The 18,661-nt window shown below is 50.0% G+C and overlaps 1 protein-coding gene and 1 long non-coding RNA gene across 3 annotated transcripts in view; one reads left to right on the top strand and one right to left on the bottom strand.

The window, feature by feature from the left end:
• Nucleotides 1–3,738, bottom strand: part of ATP13A3 (ATPase 13A3) — a 268,385-nt gene extending 264,647 nt beyond the window's left edge. For both annotated transcript variants that reach the window (XM_075340514.1, XM_075340513.1), the window contains exon 1: nt 3,410–3,738. The gene's annotated coding sequence lies outside the window, so the exon portion shown is untranslated. The remainder of the gene's footprint in view (nt 1–3,409) is intronic.
• Nucleotides 3,388–18,411, top strand: LOC142296650 (uncharacterized). The gene is made up of 3 exons (XR_012751666.1): nt 3,388–3,723; nt 8,731–8,901; nt 17,991–18,411. It is a non-coding gene; the product is annotated as an uncharacterized LOC142296650 (long non-coding RNA).
• The last annotated feature ends 250 nt before the right edge of the window (nt 18,412–18,661 follow it).

Genomic DNA, 18,661 nt, shown 5'->3' on the forward strand with positions numbered 1-18,661 from the left:
GGCAACTACCTGGTAAAAAAATCACAACGACTAAAGTTGTTTTACCCAGAGTGTAGAGACAATCAGCACTCCTTTTCACTAGTCGGCTCTACCATTTCTTCACACTCACCTCACGTGACCAGTCTACATTCTAGCTATTTAAAAGTTATCATGCTTTTATGATAAAAAGTATTTTTAATATTGTACATGAATAAATATTGATTTTAGGAGTTTTTCTTTGGTTTTCTGCACTAGTACTCCTATTTTTCTACTGTTTTTGGTTTACAAGTCGACTGAGAATCAGTCAGTGAGCTGGGTCTGACAGGAGTTTGTACCTTTTCTCAGCTGATTTCTGAACACAAAGTTAAAATGTGTAGGAAAACCAAAAGCTTATAAAAGCGAAGTGGCGAAAAATTATCCAAATAGAAAAATGTTTAGCCCAAAACACATTACAACAATAAAATAAAAATTGTCCCCAAACATGTAAACAACATGAAAACATGTAAAAAACTGTATCATTGGGGTCCTGTATGAAGAGCAGAAAATGGTCTTCAGCTCGACCCCGCAGAGTCTGGCGGATGGGATCTGACCTCCTTTGTATCAGTGTCTGTGGCAGACCCAGCTATTGTGCCGCCACCCATGGAATCAGGTCACACGGAGTCCAAAGGTTACACCAGACTTCACTGGCCTCATTCTAGGGAACGGATCTGTCAGGGACACGGCAGCATCACATGTAAGGGTGAGGTCACTGAGGGCAACTGCTGTCCTCGCAGGTAGCCACACTTCCCAGTTACAACTGGACCAAAAGCAAGATCCCCTTGGTCTGTCAGTCAGTCAGTCAGCGGTGCCCCCCCCCCCTCCTCTGTCAGTCAGTCAGTCAGCGGTGCCCCCCCCCCCCCTCCTCTGTCAGTCAGTCAGCGGTGCCCCCCCCCTCCTCTGTCAGTCAGTCAGCGGTGGCCCCCCCTCCTCTGTCAGTCAGTCAGCGGTGGCCCCCCCCTCCTGTCAGTCAGTCAGCGGTGGCCCCCCCCCCTCCTCAGTCAGTCAGCGGTGGCCCCCCCTCCTCTGTCAGTCAGTCAGCGGTGGCCCCCCCCCTCCTCTGTCAGTCAGTCAGCGGTGGCCCCCCCCCCTCCTCTGTCAGTCAGTCAGCGGTGGCCCCCCCCTCCTCTGTCAGTCAGTCAGCGGTGGCCCCCCCCTCCTCTGTCAGTCAGTCAGCGGTGGCCCCCCCCTCCTCTGTCAGTCAGTCAGCGGTGGCCCCCCCCTCCTCTGTCAGTCAGTCAGCGGTGGCCCCCCTCCTCTGTCAGTCAGTCAGCGGTGGCCCCCCTCCTCTGTCAGTCAGTCAGCGGTGGCCCCCCTCCTCTGTCAGTCAGTCAGCGGTGGCCCCCCTCCTCTGTCAGTCAGTCAGCGGTGGCCCCCCTCCTCTGTCAGTCAGTCAGCGGTGGCCCCCCTCCTCTGTCAGTCAGTCAGCGGTGGCCCCCCTCCTCTGTCAGTCAGTCAGCGGTGGCCCCCCTCCTCTGTCAGTCAGTCAGCGGTGGCCCCCCTCCTCTGTCAGTCAGTCAGCGGTGGCCCCCCTCCTCAGTCAGTCAGTCAGCGGTGGCCCCCCTCCTCAGTCAGTCAGTCAGCGGTGGCCCCCCTCCTCAGTCAGTCAGTCAGCGGTGGCCCCCTCCTCAGTCAGTCAGTCAGCGGTGGCCCCCTCCTCAGTCAGTCAGTCAGTGGTGGCCCCCTCCTCGGTCGGTCAGTCAGTCAGTCAGTCGGTGGCCCCTTCCTCGGTCAGTCAGTCAGTCGGTGGTGGCCCCTTCCTCGGTCAGTCAGTCAGTCGGTGGTGGCCCCTTCCTCGGTCAGTCAGTCAGTCGGTGGTGGCCCCTTCCTCGGTCAGTCAGTCAGTCAGTGGTGGCCCCCTCCTCAGTCAGTGGTGGCCCCCTCCTCAGTCAGTGGTGGCCCCCTCCTCAGTCAGTGGTGGCCCCCTCCTCAGTCAGTGGTGGCCCCCTCCTCAGTCAGTGGTGGCCCCCTCCTCAGTCAGTGGTGGCCCCCTCCTCAGTCAGTGGTGGCCCCCTCCTCAGTCAGTGGTGGCCCCCTCCTCAGTCAGTGGTGGCCCCCTCCTCAGTCAGTGGTGGCCCCCTCCTCAGTCAGTGGTGGCCCCCTCCTCAGTCAGTGGTGGCCCCCTCCTCAGTCAGTGGTGGCCCCCTCCTCAGTCAGTGGTGGCCCCCTCCTCAGTCAGTCAGTCAGTGGTGGCCCCCTCCTCAGTCAGTCAGTCAGTGGTGGCCCCCTCCTCAGTCAGTCAGTCAGTGGTGGCCCCCTCCTCAGTCAGTCAGTCAGTGGTGGCCCCCTCCTCAGTCAGTCAGTGGTGGCCCCCTCCTCAGTCAGTCAGTCAGTGGTGGCCCCCTCCTCGGTCGGTCAGTCAGTCAGTCAGTCAGTGGCCCCTTCCTCGGTCAGTCAGTCAGTCGGTGGTGGCCCCTTCCTCGGTCAGTCAGTCAGTCGGTGGTGGCCCCTTCCTCGGTCGGTCAGTCAGTCGGTGGTGGCCCCTTCCTCGGTCAGTCAGTCAGTCGGTGGTGGCCCCTTCCTCGGTCGGTCAGTCAGTCGGTGGTGGCCCCTTCCTCGGTCAGTCAGTCAGTGGTGGCCCCCTCCTCAGTCAGTCAGTCAGTGGTGGCCCCCTCCTCGGTCGGTCAGTCAGTCAGTCAGTCGGTGGCCCCTTCCTCGGTCAGTCAGTCGGTGGTGGCCCCTTCCTCGGTCGGTCAGTCAGTCGGTGGTGGCCCCTTCCTCGGTCGGTCAGTCAGTCGGTGGTGGCCCCCTCCTCAGTCAGTCAGTCAGTGGTGGCCCCCTCCTCGGTCGGTCAGTCAGTCAGTCAGTCGGTGGCCCCTTCCTCGGTCAGTCAGTCAGTCGGTGGTGGCCCCTTCCTCGGTCGGTCAGTCAGTCGGTGGTGGCCCCTTCCTCGGTCAGTCAGTCAGTGGTGGCCCCCTCCTCAGTCAGTCAGTCAGTGGTGGCCCCCTCCTCGGTCGGTCAGTCAGTCAGTCAGTCGGTGGCCCCTTCCTCGGTCAGTCAGTCGGTGGTGGCCCCTTCCTCGGTCGGTCAGTCAGTCGGTGGTGGCCCCTTCCTCGGTCGGTCAGTCAGTCGGTGGTGGCCCCCTCCTCAGTCAGTCAGTCAGTGGTGGCCCCCTCCTCGGTCGGTCAGTCAGTCAGTCAGTCGGTGGCCCCTTCCTCGGTCAGTCAGTCGGTGGTGGCCCCTTCCTCGGTCGGTCAGTCAGTCGGTGGTGGCCCCTTCCTCGGTCGGTCAGTCAGTCGGTGGTGGCCCCTTCCTCGGTCGGTCAGTCAGTCAGTGGTGGTCCCCGCCGTCAGTCACGGCCCGCGGATCACAGCACGTGGTGACAGCAGTGACAGCCGGGACTGGGAGGACGCAGGCTGGTGGTTTCGGTCATGTCCATACACAGCGCACTCACCCGGTGTGAGGCCCCCGGTGCGGCGGGCGGTCAGGCCCGGGAATCCACGCTCTCCGGTAGCTCTGCTCTCCGCCCGCTGAATCCGGCGGCCGTCTCGGTTTATCACCTGAGGCCCATGGTGGGTGCGAGGGCCGGAGCCTGAGAGCGACGGAAAGTGACAGGAGAAGACAGCGAGGCAGGCGGGAGAGCAGCGGCGGCGGCGAGCACTAGGGAAGGAGACACCATAGAGAGGACTGGAGGGAGGAGCTACGTGCTGACAACACGGGAGGCGGACAGTCACAGCACTGCGGGCGGTGATGGCCGAGCTCGGCAAGGTGAGGGCGGCCGCCTCCAGCACGACGGAACGCAGAGAAACACTTGCCCCCAGCAACCAATCACATTACAGCTTCCACTGTAACATTGCAGACTACATAATGAAAGGGGAATGCTGATTGGCTGTGCAGAACAGACCCTGTGCGCCGGCGGCACAGGTGATGGAGAGCGCCGCCCGGAGGCTTGGCCCAGGCTCGTCCCGGAAACGCCGCGGTTTTCCTCAAGTATTGGTGCATCTATGTTCTAGGGTATTCTATGCGGTTTTCCCGCCATGTGCCAAAGTAGCGTAAATAGTTTTTTCTCAGTACATTTTTTTTCTGCACCAAACTATGAAATAACAATGTGTGATCATTAGGCTCTGTTCACACGTTGATTTTTTGCAGGCAAAACCTGCTCTTTTACTGTAAAGAAGCCGCTTACAAAAAGCAGGATTTGGATTATAGGTGGCATTTGTTGTCTACTGTACACATCTAATAAAGTTAGTTTTAATCACCAAAAAATGCAGTAAAATCACATGGTTGTATTTTTGCCTCGTTCTTGCAGTTCCCCATTGCTTTCTATGGTGAAAAGACGCTGAAAGAATTCAGATGCTGCAGTTTTCCCAGCAACGGTGTGTGAGATTGGTGGAATCCCAGCTATTGCGGGTGCTGTAAAACGGCAGCAAAACCCACTGCTAAAAATGCAACATGTGAACACAGCCTTACGGTTTTGCTGAAGGGGGTGGGTTTATACGTTTTTGGGGCAGATTTGAAGAAGTGTGTTTTATGATGTTGAAAAGACAGACACTCTGAGATTCTTCTTTTAACCCTCTAACGACCTAGGACTTATATATGTGAGCTCTCCCTTTGATGTGGGCTCCCATGGCGAGTTCACATTTTTCCCCGCACGTGTCGGCTGATCTGACCAGCCGATATGTGCAGCTAACAGGCGTGGGTGGATCTCAGATCCACCCGCGCCTATTCACCCTTTAGATTGAGCTGTCAAACTCTGACAGCACAATCTAACGTGCATCGGCGGGGATCGTGCTGTTCCTCACCACCATCGACAGCCTCGTGATGCGATCACAGGGCGCCAATGGGTTGCCATGATAGTGTAGGGTCAGCTGATGACCCCTGTCTCTGTCATGACTTCCTGTTAATGCCGGCAGAGCATCGGCATTCACAAATCATCAGTATTTCAGCTCTTAGCTACATTTAAGTGGGCTTTACACGCTACGAGATCGCTACAGCGATCTCGTTGGGGTCACGGATTTTGTGACACACATCCGGCCGCTGTAGCGATCTCATTGTGTGTGACTCCTAGGAGCGATTTTGGATTGTTGCAAAAACGTCCAAAATCGCTCCTCGTTGACATGGGGGTCCTCTCCCAATTATCGCTGCTGTTGCTGGGGCAAAGTTGATCCTCGTCCCTGCGGCAGCACACATCGCTACGTGTGACGCCAGAGGAACGAGGAACCTCACCTTACTTGCGGCCGCCGGCAATGAGGAAGGAAAAAGGTGGGCGGGATGTTCGTCCCGCTCATCTCCGCCCTTCCGCTTTGATTGGGCGGCCGCTTAGTGACGTCGCTGTGACGGCGAGCGAACCGCCCCCTTAGAAAGGAGGCGGTTTGCCGGTCACAGCGACGTCACCGAGCTGGTAAGTACGTGTGACGCTGCCGTAGCGATAATGTTCGGTATGGCAGCAATCTTCATAGATCGGCATAACGATAGGGGCGGGAGCTATCACTCTCGCCATCACTAGCATCGGCTAGCGATCTCGTAGCGTGTAAAGCCACCCTTAGAGTAGAGGAATCTGCTGGACAAGGGTTAGTGTATTAGACACCTATAGATAGGCAAGGATTCTAGCATTAATGGGGCTTTACACGCTACGACATCGCTAATGCGAAGTCGTTGGGGTCACGGAATTGGTGACGCACATCCGGCCGCTTTAGCGATGCCGTTGCGTGTGACACCTATGAGCGATTTTGCATCGTCGCAAAAACGTGCAAAGTCGCTCATCGGTGACATGGGGGTCCATTCTCAAATATCGTTACTGCAGCAGTAACGAAGTTGTTCCTCGTTCCTGTGGCAGCACACATCGCTCCGTGTGACACCGCAGGAACGAGGAACTTCTCCTTACCTGCCTCCCGGCCGCTATGCGGAAGGAAGGAGGTGGGCGGGATGTTACGTCCCGCTCATCTCCGCCCCTCCGCTTCTATTTGGCGGCGGTTCAGTGACGCAGCTGTGACGTCGCTGTGATGCTGAACGAACCGCCCCCTTAGAAAGGAGGCGGTTCGCCGGTCACAGCGACGTCGCCGGGCAGGTAAGTACGTGTGTCGGGTCTGGGCGATGTTGTGCGGCACGGGCAGCGATTTGCCCGTGTCGCACAACAGATGGGGGCGGGTACCCACGCTAGCAATATCGGTACCGATATCGCAGCGTGTAAAGCGGCCTTTACAGACCTTGCTGCTGCTGCTACCTAAAAAATGTGTTCTATTCTCTAATAATACTGCTCTTAGCTGCATTTAGTGTAGAGCAAACTGCTGGAGAAGGGTTAGGGTACCTTCACACTTTAGCGATGCAGCAGCAATCCGACCAGCGATCTGACCTGGTCAGGATCGCTGCTGCATCGCTACATGGTCGCTGGTGAGCTGTCAAACAGGCAGATCTCACCAGCGACCAGTGACCAGCCCCCAGCCAGCAGCGACGTGCAAGCGACGCTGCGCTTGCACGGAGCCGGCGTCTGGAAGCTGCGGACACTGGTAACTAAGGTAAACATCGGGTATGGTTACCCGATGTTTACCTTAGTTACCAGCTCACACCGCTTAACTTAGCGTGTGCAGGGAGCAGGAGCCGGCACTGGCAGCGTGAGAGCTGCGGAGGCTGGTAACGAAGGTAAATATCGGGTAACCACCTTGGTTACCCGATGTTTACCTTGGTTACAGCTTACCGCAGGCTGTCAGACGCCGGCTCCTGCTCCCTGCACATTCAGGATTGTTGCTCTCTTGCTGTCACACACAGCGATGTGTGCTTATCAGCGGGAGAGCAACAATAAAAAAACGAACCAGCACTGTGTGTAACGAGCAGCGATCTCACAGCAGGGGCCAGATCACTGCTCAGTGTCACACACAGCAAGATCGCTAATGAGGTCACAAAAACCGTGACTCAGCAGCGATCTCAGTAGCGATCTCGCTGTGTGTGAAGTACCCCTTAGTGTATTAGAGGCCTGTAGGCAGAGATTATAGCCTTCCAGACCTTGCTGGTGCTACCTAAAATACCTATTCTATTCTCTAATAATACAGCTCTTAGGCTAAGACCCCAATTTGCGTTCATCTACTTGCAGTTCTAAACACACGTTTTGGGCTTAATTGATTTGACCAAAGTTGCCTTTTACAGAAATTTAGCGCTAAAAACGCATGCGTATTTACCGCGTTTTAGATGCGTTTTCAGCGCTTTTTACATGCTTTTTCACGTGCGTTTTGACAGATGCGTTTGGAACATCAAGACACTGCTAAATAAAGTTTAATCTGTCAAACACAATGAAAAAAAGAGAAAAAAAAGGAACACAGATTTATAGAAATAATAAAGAAAATAGAAATATTGAATAAAATTATAGCGGTAATATACTATTTATTGCAAAAATAGCAATAAATTATAATTTTTTTTTTAAATTAATTGTCGGACTATGGGTGTGTGTAAAGGGACATATGAAATCATTATTTTGAAGTCCAAAACGCATGTTTTCTGCACTTAAAAAGCAGATAAAACGCAGGAATTTGAAGGAATCTTGGTTTTTGCCATTTCTCATTGACTTCAATGTTAGTAAAAGGCACCCAAAATGGCAAAAACAATTGACATGCTGCTTCTTTGAACGCATGTTTTTTTGCCACAAAATATGCAAATTAAACGCAGCGTTTAGAAACGCAAAGTGCGGTCTAGAAATCCCCATTTTCCATAGCCTTTGCTGTGAAATCAAAACGCATGCCTTTTGGCATGAAAAAGGTGCTTCTCAAAACGGACCTAAAAAGCACCTAAAACGCAGGTGGAAACGCAAAGTGGGGTCTTAGCCTTAGCTACATTTAGTGTAGGGCAAGCTGCTGGAGAAGGTCAGTGTATTAGAGGCATGAAGGCAGTGATTCTAGCCTTAAAGACCTTGCTGGTGCTTAATAAAAAGTCTATTCTATTCTCTAATAATACCACTCTTAGCTACATTTAGTATAGTGCAAGCTGCTGGAGAAGGGTTAGTGTAGTAAAGGCCTGTAGACAGTGATTCTAGCCTTACACATCTTGCGGGTGCTACCTACAAAATCTATTCTGTTCTCTAATAATACCGCTCTTAGCTGCATTTAGTGTAGGGCAAGCTGCTGGGGAAGGGTTAGTGTATTCGATGCCTGTAGGCAGGGATTCTAGCCTTACAAACCTTGCTGGTGATACTTAAAATATCTATTCTATTCTCTAATAATACAGCTCTTAGCTACATTTAGTGTAGGGCAAGCTGCTGGAGAAGGGTCAGTGTATTAGAGGCCCATAGGCAGTAATTCTAACCTTATAGACCTTGCTTTTGCTACCTAAAAAATCTATTCTATTCTCTAAGAATACTGTTTTTAGCTGCATTTAGTGTGGGGCAAGCTACTGGAGAAGGGTTAGTGCACTAGAGGCCTGTAGACAGTGATTCTAGCCTTACACACTCTCACGCTCCCGGTGTCACGGCACCGCTCCTTACCCACTGATCCAGTCCACGTGCCCACCGGTCACGGCTGCCGCTCCCGCTCGTGCTCTCCGTTGTCCTGTCCCTGGTCTCTTGTGTCTGACTCTGATTCTTAGGCACATGCATGTGTATAGGATGGGGCCGCATCCACTCACCTAGTCTTATAGGCCCAGCACTCCTGAAGCAGGATATGACATGTTACAGGGACAGGGTATATAAGACTTCCCTTGCCATGTGGGCGGCGCCTGATCAACGTGTTCTCTAAGCTAGGTGCTGAGGTCTCCTTGTGCTTGGTCTTGTTACTAACACTGTCTCTTCCGCAGAGTCCGTCTGCTGGTCCTGACTTGGTTCTTCCAGGAAGTGTCCGGTGACTGTGTACTGAGGATACTGCCATCTCTTGTCTGCCTGCATCCGTCACCGATTACCGACCCTACCTGGTGCTTCAGCCTGCAAGTCTCACTGGAAGAACACACAGGAGGAGCAGAGTATATAAGGTGCAAAATTATAACAAAGTTTATTGAAGTGCATGATTAAAATGACACACAAATCATCATCAGGGCCAAGATAAAAAACAATTTAAAACCACATAGAGGGGTAAGTGTTCTATGGGGCTCAGAATGCCTTGGAAAAAAACTGGACCTGGACCCCGTCTGCTATTCCTACGCGGCACCTGAACCTGGTCCCAGTCGTCCCTCTGCCTTACGGATCCCTTTGGACTCCTGCACTCCTTAAGTGGACTTGGACTTTGGACCTCCTGTGTTCCGGCTACCGTGCATTTAGGCCCTCTGGTGGGGTGACCAGACAGTCCCTGTACAGGGGTTAGCTCTTGGTTGCTCCTCCAGGGGAGTCCGGTGCACGGTCCAGTGTATCCACAATCCAGGACATAAAACACACCTTGCTGGTGCTACCTAAAAAATCTATTTTGTATTCTCTAATAATACCGCTCTTAGCTGCATTTAGTATAGGGCAAGCTGGTAGAGAAGGGTTAGTGTATTAGAGGCCTATAGGCAGGGATTCTAGCCTTACACACCTTGCAGGTGCTACTTAAAAATCTATTCTGTTCTCTAATAATACTGCTCTTAGCTACATTTAGTGTAGGGCAAGCTGCTGAGAAAGGGTCAGGGTATTAGAGACCTGTGGCAGGGATTATAGCCTTAAAGACCTTGCTGGTGCTACCTAAAATATCTATTCTATTTTCTAATAATACAGCTCTTAGCTACATTTAGTGTAGGGCAAGCTGCTGGAGAAGGGTTAGTGTAGTGGAGGCCTGTAGACAGTGATTCTAGCCTTACACACCTTGCTGGTGCTACCTAAAAAATCTATTTTGTATTCTCTAATACCACTCTTAGCTGCATTTAGTGTAGGCCAATATGCTGGAGAAGGCCTGTATTAGAGGCCTTTAGGTAGGGATTCTAGCCTTACACACCTTGCAGGTGCTACCTAAAAATCTATTCTGTTCTCTAATAATACTGCTCTTAGCTGCATTTAGTGTAGGGCAAGCTGCTGGGGAAGGGTTAGTGTATTAGAGGCCTGTAGGCAGGGATTATAGCCTTACAGACGTTGCTGGTGCTACCTAAAATATCTATTCTATTTTCTAATAATACAGCTCTTAGCTACATTTAGTGTAGGGCAAGCTGCTGGGGAAGGGTCAATCTATTAGAGGCCTGTAGGCAGTGATTCTAGCACTGTTGGTGGCTCCTGATGACTGGAGTTGGGTAACACTGCTCTAGACCTAGTTTTGTGTCTCACTTTTCAGGGGGACACAGGACACCACTGTTGAAGCCAGAACAGTGCAAGCAGGTTGTGGGCTGGATGGCAGATAATGTTTCCAGTCTGTTGACCAGTACCACCCAGTCTTCCACCATGTAACTAGTCAAGGGTCAAGACAACATAATTCTCCCTGATCCACCTTTCTCCCACGATGGCGAGTCTCAACAGACACTTGACTCCACACTTGGACACTTTGAGGAGCTCTTTACCTTTCCATTTATAGCTTTTTCTGGCCTCTCAAGGTGCACATTTCAAGAGGCACATGAGGAGATTATGTGCGGTGATGCCAAATATTTGCGCAGCTACGGTCAGAAGAAGGTGAGGGTGGGGAATGGCAATTACTGTTTCAAGAAGTAGATGATGATGAGACACAGTTGTCAGCAAGTCAGATGAAATCTAGAAGTCATGAGGAGGAACAGAGCGCGGAAGTGGCAGACGAAATGGTGGATGATGAAGTCACTGACCAAAATGGCGATGTGGGATGCAGAGTGAGGATAGCAGCTTAGAGGGGGAGGGATCCACAGCACCACAACAGGCAATAAGAGGCAGCGGTGGGGCTAGAGGGAGAAGGCGGACAACTGTTCCCCAGAGTATCCACACGCAGCAAGATCACAGGCCAAGGCTTATGTGTTCCCTAGTCTGGCGCTTTTTTACAGAATGTGCAGAAGACAAGAAAACGGTCATTTGCAGCCTATGAGTACCAATCTCAGTAGGGGCCAGACCACTACCAGCCCGACCACCATCAGCATGCTCAGGCACACGTCATTGAAACACACGACTAGGTGGGCCAAACACCTGGGTCCACAGTTATTGTCTGTGGGTGACCTCACTGCCTCTTCCCCTTTGCTACGTGTTGGTCACTCCCCTCTCCAGGACACAGGCACGGATGCCTCCCACACTGAAGCTGTCTTTAGACATTTGCAAACACCATCACCAAGCACGTCTACTTTCTTGTCCCAGCACAGCATCCAGCTGTCTCTCCTCCAGGCTTTGAAACGCAAGTGTAAATACTCAGCTACCCATCCACAAGCCCAAACACTAAACTGACACATTTCCAGATTGCTTGGCCTGGAAATGTTGCCATTTAGGCTTTTGGACACTGAGGCTTTCCACAACCTGATGGTGGCGGCTGACCCACGGTACTCAGTCTCTAGTCGTCACTATTTCTCCCGGTGTACCGTCTCCGCCTTACACAAAGCACATGTCCCATTGTGACGGGGTCCTTCTCCCATATCACACAATCAACAGAACGAGAGATGGCTGTACAATCCAAAGAGCATTTATTCCAAGCAAATTAAATGGTCCATAACATAATCCACAAAAAGAGAGGGTAAAATTGTCCAGTAATGTCATCAATGTCCCGGAGATCATTCCCAATCCTCCAGCAGTCCTTTTCCAGGCAAATGGGTGTTTTCACAGTCTCTCTGGCATGCTGGCCGCAGCCTCAGCTTTCCCTCCCAGAGAATCAATATTCTTCCTTCTTTCTTGAAGTTCTCAAACAGACTGACTCTTCCCCCCAGGTAAGCAGAGAGTTTACAGTAGGTGGATTCCAGGCCCACCTCCCCCCACACCTAGGGATAGAAGCGCTTCAAATAGCTATAACCTTGCACTACAGGGGGTGATTGCCTACAGACAATACAATGTACACACAAGCAGTACAAATTATGGACAGTTAACCAAGCTTAAAATAGGAATCTGCACAACATGATACACCTCCTCCCATATCCCACCATCACACTCATAGCGTCACCGATGCCCTCACCAACACAGTTACTGGCAAGGTCCACTTAACCACAGACACATGGACAAGTGCTTGTGACCAGGGACGCTACATTTCCCTGATGGTACATTAGATAAACCTCATGGAGGCAAGAAACGAATTGGAGCCTGGGCTGTTATGATCCGGAACCATGGAAGACCACCACAAATCATTGGTAAAAGGTGACAAGAGCATTGGCAACTAATCTGGCCGCCATCCCCTTACTAACCATCACAACTAGAAGTAGCCGAGGGGTGAACTAACATCCTGTGCACCGCGAACACAGCCGGAGAACTAACTATCCTAAAGGAAGGAAAGATGAATAACTCTCTGCCTCAGAAAATAGACAAGAATAGCAAGCCCCCCACATTCAAAGACTGCGGTGATATAGGAAAAGCACAATACACAGAAGACAGGATTAGCAAACCGTGAGGCCCCCACTGACTAAAATAGGAAAGGACAGGAAAGGGACTGATGGTGGCCAGAGAAAAAACCCTGCAAAATTCCAAATTCCTGATAGTACAAAAAGGCCCTCAGATCGCAGGATCTGAACTCCGTCCTATACCAGGTGCTTTTGTCATACCAATGAACAGAAAACAAGAATCATAAATTCAACAAGCCACAAACACATGGACCCAAAGGAGCTATACTCCAAATAGAACTGCAGGGAGTTCCCCAGCCACGCAACTGAGGGGGAAAATCCCTGCATGCAAATAAACTGAAAACAACCACAGCAAATGACAAACCCAGATAAGAGCAAAAGAACCAAATAATAAATAAAGAGCAAGCACTTATCTGGGGTAGATGTGGTGTGGAGCAGAATAAAGCAGGCTGGTGATACAAAGAACAACTGACATCCGGCATAGCCTGCTATCAGACCAGGATTTAAATAAGCAGAGAGTTAGCAAAGGAAACGCCCATTGCACAACACACCTGGCCCAAGTCCAAACCATTCCTGGCCACCAGAGGGAGCCTCCCAGCAGCTAAAACATAACTAACATTCACAACACTGGGCCTTCACATGTGCTACTGACACTTAGAATTTCAACCCAGAGTTTCATCCTTCGCATTATATGCATTTTGGGCAACACAGATTACTGGTTGTGCACCTGTCTCGCTGGTGTCTGTGCTCTCTGATGGTTCAGCACAGCAGTGACGTCACTACTGCACGACAGTCGCCACTGTGTTGAGGTGTGCAGAGCACAGCGGGAGAACAAGGAGAGGTGAGTATGCAGTGTCTGACTGGTCCACCATAACAGCGGGCTGGTTAACAGCTGCCTGCTGTCCGCGAGCTGGGCTAGGGCAGGGGGCCCCAGGCGGCTCCACCAGCGGCTGTGCCAGGGCCGCCTGTTTCTGTGTCAGCCGAGATTGCACTGCGCCTTCAGTTGTTGTGCCATCTGGCCAGCAGTGTCACAGTTAACAGACACTGCTGTGTCTGCTAACTGTGACATCACCCTGTGCACCCTGGACTCCGACTTCCCGCCGAAGAGGATCTTCAATGGAACCTGCAGGCCAGACCAGAGACAAGCCGGGGGAAGGTAATAGCGCCCCTAATATGTGTGTGTGTGTGAGTGTTTGTGTATATTTATGACTTTTTTTGTATGACTGAGTATATCTGTGTACATGTGTGTATGTATATGCCTGTGTGTCTATGTATTTGTGCTTGTCTGTACATGTGCCTGTATTTGCGTTCTGTGTTCATGTATGTGCCTACGTGTGTGTGTCCACGTACACACACCACATACAGTGTGTGCAGTCTTGTGCCTGTGTGTCTACGTATGTGTGCCTGTCTGTGCATGAGTGCGTGCATGTGCCTGTGTCTACATATGTGTGCGTGTCTGTGCATGTGTTTGCCTGTCTGCATGTTTACATATGTATGTTTATGCCTGGCTGCTTTCTTGTGCATGTCAACATATGTGTGTGTTGCTGTGTGCGTGCATGTGCCTGGCTGCGTTCTTGTGCATGTCTACATATGTGTGTGTATCTGTGTGTGCATGTGTCTGTATCCGTGCATGTGCCGAGCTGCATTCTTGTGCATGTCTACATATGTGTGTGTACAAGATGCATACAGCTGCATACTAAAGTGCCAACAATGTATAAGGGAACTCTGGTACTGCATTACTGCTATATGAAAAAATGAGATTTTTAGTTTATGAATTGGCCAACGCATGCAAGCCCAGAAACCAACGGTAAGGTAAATCTCTAATCCGGGCACCTAACTAAAATGCCACTATCTAGGCCAAAAACATCCGTGTCTGGGCAGCCAGACTAAAAAATCTAACTTGAAATGCCACCATTTGGACTAACCTCCATGCCTGGGCAGCCAGGACTCCTGGTATAAGGATTATGAACACATGCCTGTGTGTTTACGTTCATATGAGTGTGTTCTTGTCTGTATGAGTGTTCATGTCTGTGTGCATTTATCTGCATATTTCTCTGTGCATTTGTATGCATGTGTCTGTGTGCATGTCTACATATGTCTGTGTACATATGCCTGTGTGTCTATCTGCATGCATTTGTCTGACTGTCTTCGTATATCTGTGTGTCTACGTATGTAAGTGTGTGTGTGCATGTATGTGTCTACATACGTTTGCATATCAGTGCATCTGCTTATGTATGCGTGTGCTCGCCTGCGTGCATATGTCAGTGTGTGCTTGTCTGCATGTACAGTTAGGTCCAGAAATATTTGGACAGTGACACAATTTTCGCGAGTTGGGATCTGCATGCCACCACATTGGATTTGAAATGAAACCTCTACAACAGAATTCAAGTGCAGATTGTAACGTTTAATTTGAAGGTTTGAACAAAAATATCTGATAGAAATTGTAGGAATTGTACACATTTCTTTACAAACACTCCACATTTTAGGAGGTCAAAAGTAATTGGACAAATAAACCAAACTCAAACAAAATATTTTTATTTTCAATATTTTGTTGCGAATCCTTTGGAGGCAATCACTGCCTTAAGTCTGGAACCCATGGACATCACCAAACGCTGGGTTTCCTCCTTCTTAATGCTTTGCCAGGCCTTTACAGCCACAGCCTTCAGGTCTTGTTTGTTTGTGGGTCTTTCCGTCTTAAGTCTGGATTTGAGCAAGTGAAATGCATGCTCAATTGGGTTAAGATCTGGTGATTGACTTGGCCATTGCAGAATGTTCCACTTTTTTGCACTCATGAACTCCTGGGTAGCTTTGGCTGTATGCTTGGGGTCATTGTCCATCTGTACTATGAAGCGCCGTCCGATCAACTTTGCGGCATTTGGCTGAATCTGGGCTGAAAGTATATCCCGGTACACTTCAGAATTCATCCGGCTACTCTTGTCTGCTGTTATGTCATCAATAAACACAAGTGACCCAGTGCCATTGAAAGCCATGCATGCCCATGCCATCACGTTGCCTCCACCATGTTTTACAGAGGATGTGGTGTGCCTTGGATCATGTGCCGTTCCCTTTCTTCTCCAAACTTTTTTCTTCCCATCATTCTGGTACAGGTTGATCTTTGTCTCATCTGTCCATAGAATACTTTTCCAGAACTGAGCTGGCTTCATGAGGTGTTTTTCAGCAAATTCAACTCTGGCCTGTCTATTTTTGGAATTGATGAATGGTTTGCATCTAGATGTGAACCCTTTGTATTTACTTTCATGGAGTCTTCTCTTTACTGTTGACTTAGAGACAGATACACCTACTTCACTGAGAGTGTTCTGGACTTCAGTTGATGTTGTGAAAGGGTTCTTCTTCACCAAAGAAAGTATGCGGCGATCATCCACCACTGTTGTCATCCGTGGACGCCCAGGCCTTTTTGAGTTCCCAAGCTCACCAGTCAATTCCTTTTTTCTCAGAATGTACCCGACTGTTGATTTTGCTACTCCAAGCATGTCTGCTATCTCTCTGATGGATTTTTTCTTTTTTTTCAGCCTCAGGATGTTCTGCTTCACCTCAATTGAGAGTTCCTTAGACCGCATGTTGTCTGGTCACAGCAACAGCTTCCAAATGCAAAACCACACACCTGTAATCAACCCCAGACCTTTTAACTACTTCATTGATTACAGGTTAACGAGGGAGACGCCTTCAGAGTTAATTGCAGCCCTTAGAGTCCCTTGTCCAATTACTTTTGGTCCCTTGAAAAAGAGGAGGCTATGCATTACAGAGCTATGATTCCTAAACCCTTTCTCCGATTTGGATGTGAAAACTCATATTGCAGCTGGGAGTGTGCACTTTCAGCCCATATTATATATATAATTGTATTTCTGAACATGTTTTTGTAAACAGCTAAAATAACAAAACTTGTGTCACTGTCCATATTTCTGGACCTAACTGTATGTGCATATCTGTGTACCTACATTACATCTTTTAACATCACTGCTATGCGCCGCGCTCTGATGTCAGCATGCGACCTCGAATGGATGGAGGGGCGATTTGACCTCGCTGGATATGAAGCTGCAACAAGACGCCAAAGGAGCGCAGGGAGGTGAGGGGAATCTTTTTGTTCCCCCCTCTGTGAATGAACAAAGTAGTGGATATAGGAACCCAGGATGGGGCAGTTTAGGGGCCTAGGATGGAGGGACATAGGGGCCCAGGATGAGGTAGTTTAGAGGCCTGGAATGGAGGGACATGGGGGCCCAGGAAGGGGAAACATAGGGGCCTAGGATGGGAGACATTTATAAATAAAGGGAGCTAGGATGAGAGACATTTTTAAATTCAGGGGGCCAGATATTATTGGTTTATGGTGGCAAATAGTGGAGATAATTACTGTAGGGGCAAATTAGGGGACATTATTACTGCCGAAATATAATTTAATTTTGAGGATACTATCTTCTATGGGGGGAACAAAAGTCTGACGTAGTGTAGAAATTGGTGAAAAGTGTGGCATGTGCTCTGGGAGTGATCAGCTATAGGTGACTGTGTTATTTTCTGCAGAGCCGAGTCATGGCAGGAAGGAGAGGAAAAGCGAAGATGAATAACCTCAACTAGAGACGTCACTGGTAAGTCAGTGTATTACATGTACACACACAAAACTATACACTATATACAGAGCTCCTGTGTATAATGTCACTGGTGATCACTGTATTACCTATATACAGATCTGTTTATAAAGTAAACGGTGATCACTGTATTGCCTGTACACTATATACAGAATTCCTGTCTATAATGTCACCGGTGAGCACAGAATATTAGACAGAGCTCAAACTTTTAATGTATAGTATGCATATTAAATGTCTGTTGCTGAGGGAAAGTTTAGAGAAAAATAAAAAATATATCCTGGCCAACCACTTTAAGGAATTAAACAAAATTTCTCATAGTTTCAAATACCTTCTGTGTTTTCCAATTTGCTGTAATTTTGGACACTTAGCTGGTAGAGGTGAAGGTTTCAACGTGCATTACCATCTATACATGCCATGATGTATAGCACAATAATACCACAATAACCACAAAATGACCATGACTGATGCAAAATTCTAACCAACTACTGACTATACAGCAGGGGTCGGGAACCTTTTTGACTGAAAAAGCCATGAAGGCCACATATTTTAAAATGTAATACTGTGAGGGCCATACTGACTAGGGGGTCAGGGTGGAGCAGCTCAGAAGGTCCCAGGAGGCAGGGTAAGCGATGCTGCATGCACGGAGGAGAGGGTGTCGCGGCTCAAGTGGGTCAGCGATACTGATGCGAGCTCGTGGGGTGTCACGGAGGGTGCCATTGATCTGCCGATGGGCTGCTTTGAATCTCCTGCAGTTGACGAGATGGACTTCAAGAAAATGGTTGCGGAGTCCTTTCTGCACATGCGCCGTCTCTGTGGCCATTTTCTTGAAGTCGATCTCGTCTCTGCTCCCCTGACCCTGGTCCGCTGAAGTCAGTTGTGCTCCACATCAGGCTTTGCAGGTGGCCCAACCTTCTCCCTATGATAATCTGCTTGGGCCTACATAAGGCTCATCAAGACAAACACCTATGTTTTGATATTTAGACTTTTAGTGTTCCTTACTCCTGTCCATCTGTGGCCTACAGAGCTTTAACTATCTTCCATCTTTTCTGTCTCCTGTCTGTCTGTGGCCTCCAGGGCATCTGCTACCTGCTTCCCAGTCTCCTGTCTGCCAGCAGCCTTCAGTGCTTCTGCTACCTGCTTCCCAGTCTCCTGTCTGCCTATGGCCTCTAGTGCTTCTACCACTTGTTTTCCTGTGTCATGTCTGCCTGTGGCCTCAAATTATTCTACAAACTGCTTCATGGCCACCTGTTTTGTCTGCGACCCACCTGCACAGCGACGGGACCATCAAGGACCTCGCTGACCCTAAAAATCCAAAGACTCAGTAGCAAAGGGAGAACTGGGGACAGGACCAGAGACTCCAACCTCACATGGTTCACGCTATCGTCAGGCGGACAGAAGTAGACAAAGCACCGGAAGGGGACCCCCAGTTGCTCTACGCCACGGGGACCCATTTACAAGAGACAGGTGCAGGAGAAGGAGGTACCAGAGTACTAAACTGGCACTGGGACGAAGGGGACCTGGGGGTGAAACCAGCCGGCCTCGGGTAACCAGTTACCACCAACCAGCAGTGAGTAAAAACCAGTTGCACTATACCTCTGTGTGGACTACCTTCTTCCGATGACCGTCACATCACCCATCCTCTGGGGCCTGGCCCTTCTTGCGAAGGGCCTACCATACAGGCTGCACTTAACACCAGCCCCAGTAGTGACATTCTGCAGCGGTGGCTCCATACCTATAGCCGCAAC

The sequence above is a fragment of the Anomaloglossus baeobatrachus genome, chromosome 3, assembly GCF_048569485.1.
Source record: "Anomaloglossus baeobatrachus isolate aAnoBae1 chromosome 3, aAnoBae1.hap1, whole genome shotgun sequence".
NCBI lineage: Eukaryota > Metazoa > Chordata > Amphibia > Anura > Aromobatidae > Anomaloglossus > Anomaloglossus baeobatrachus.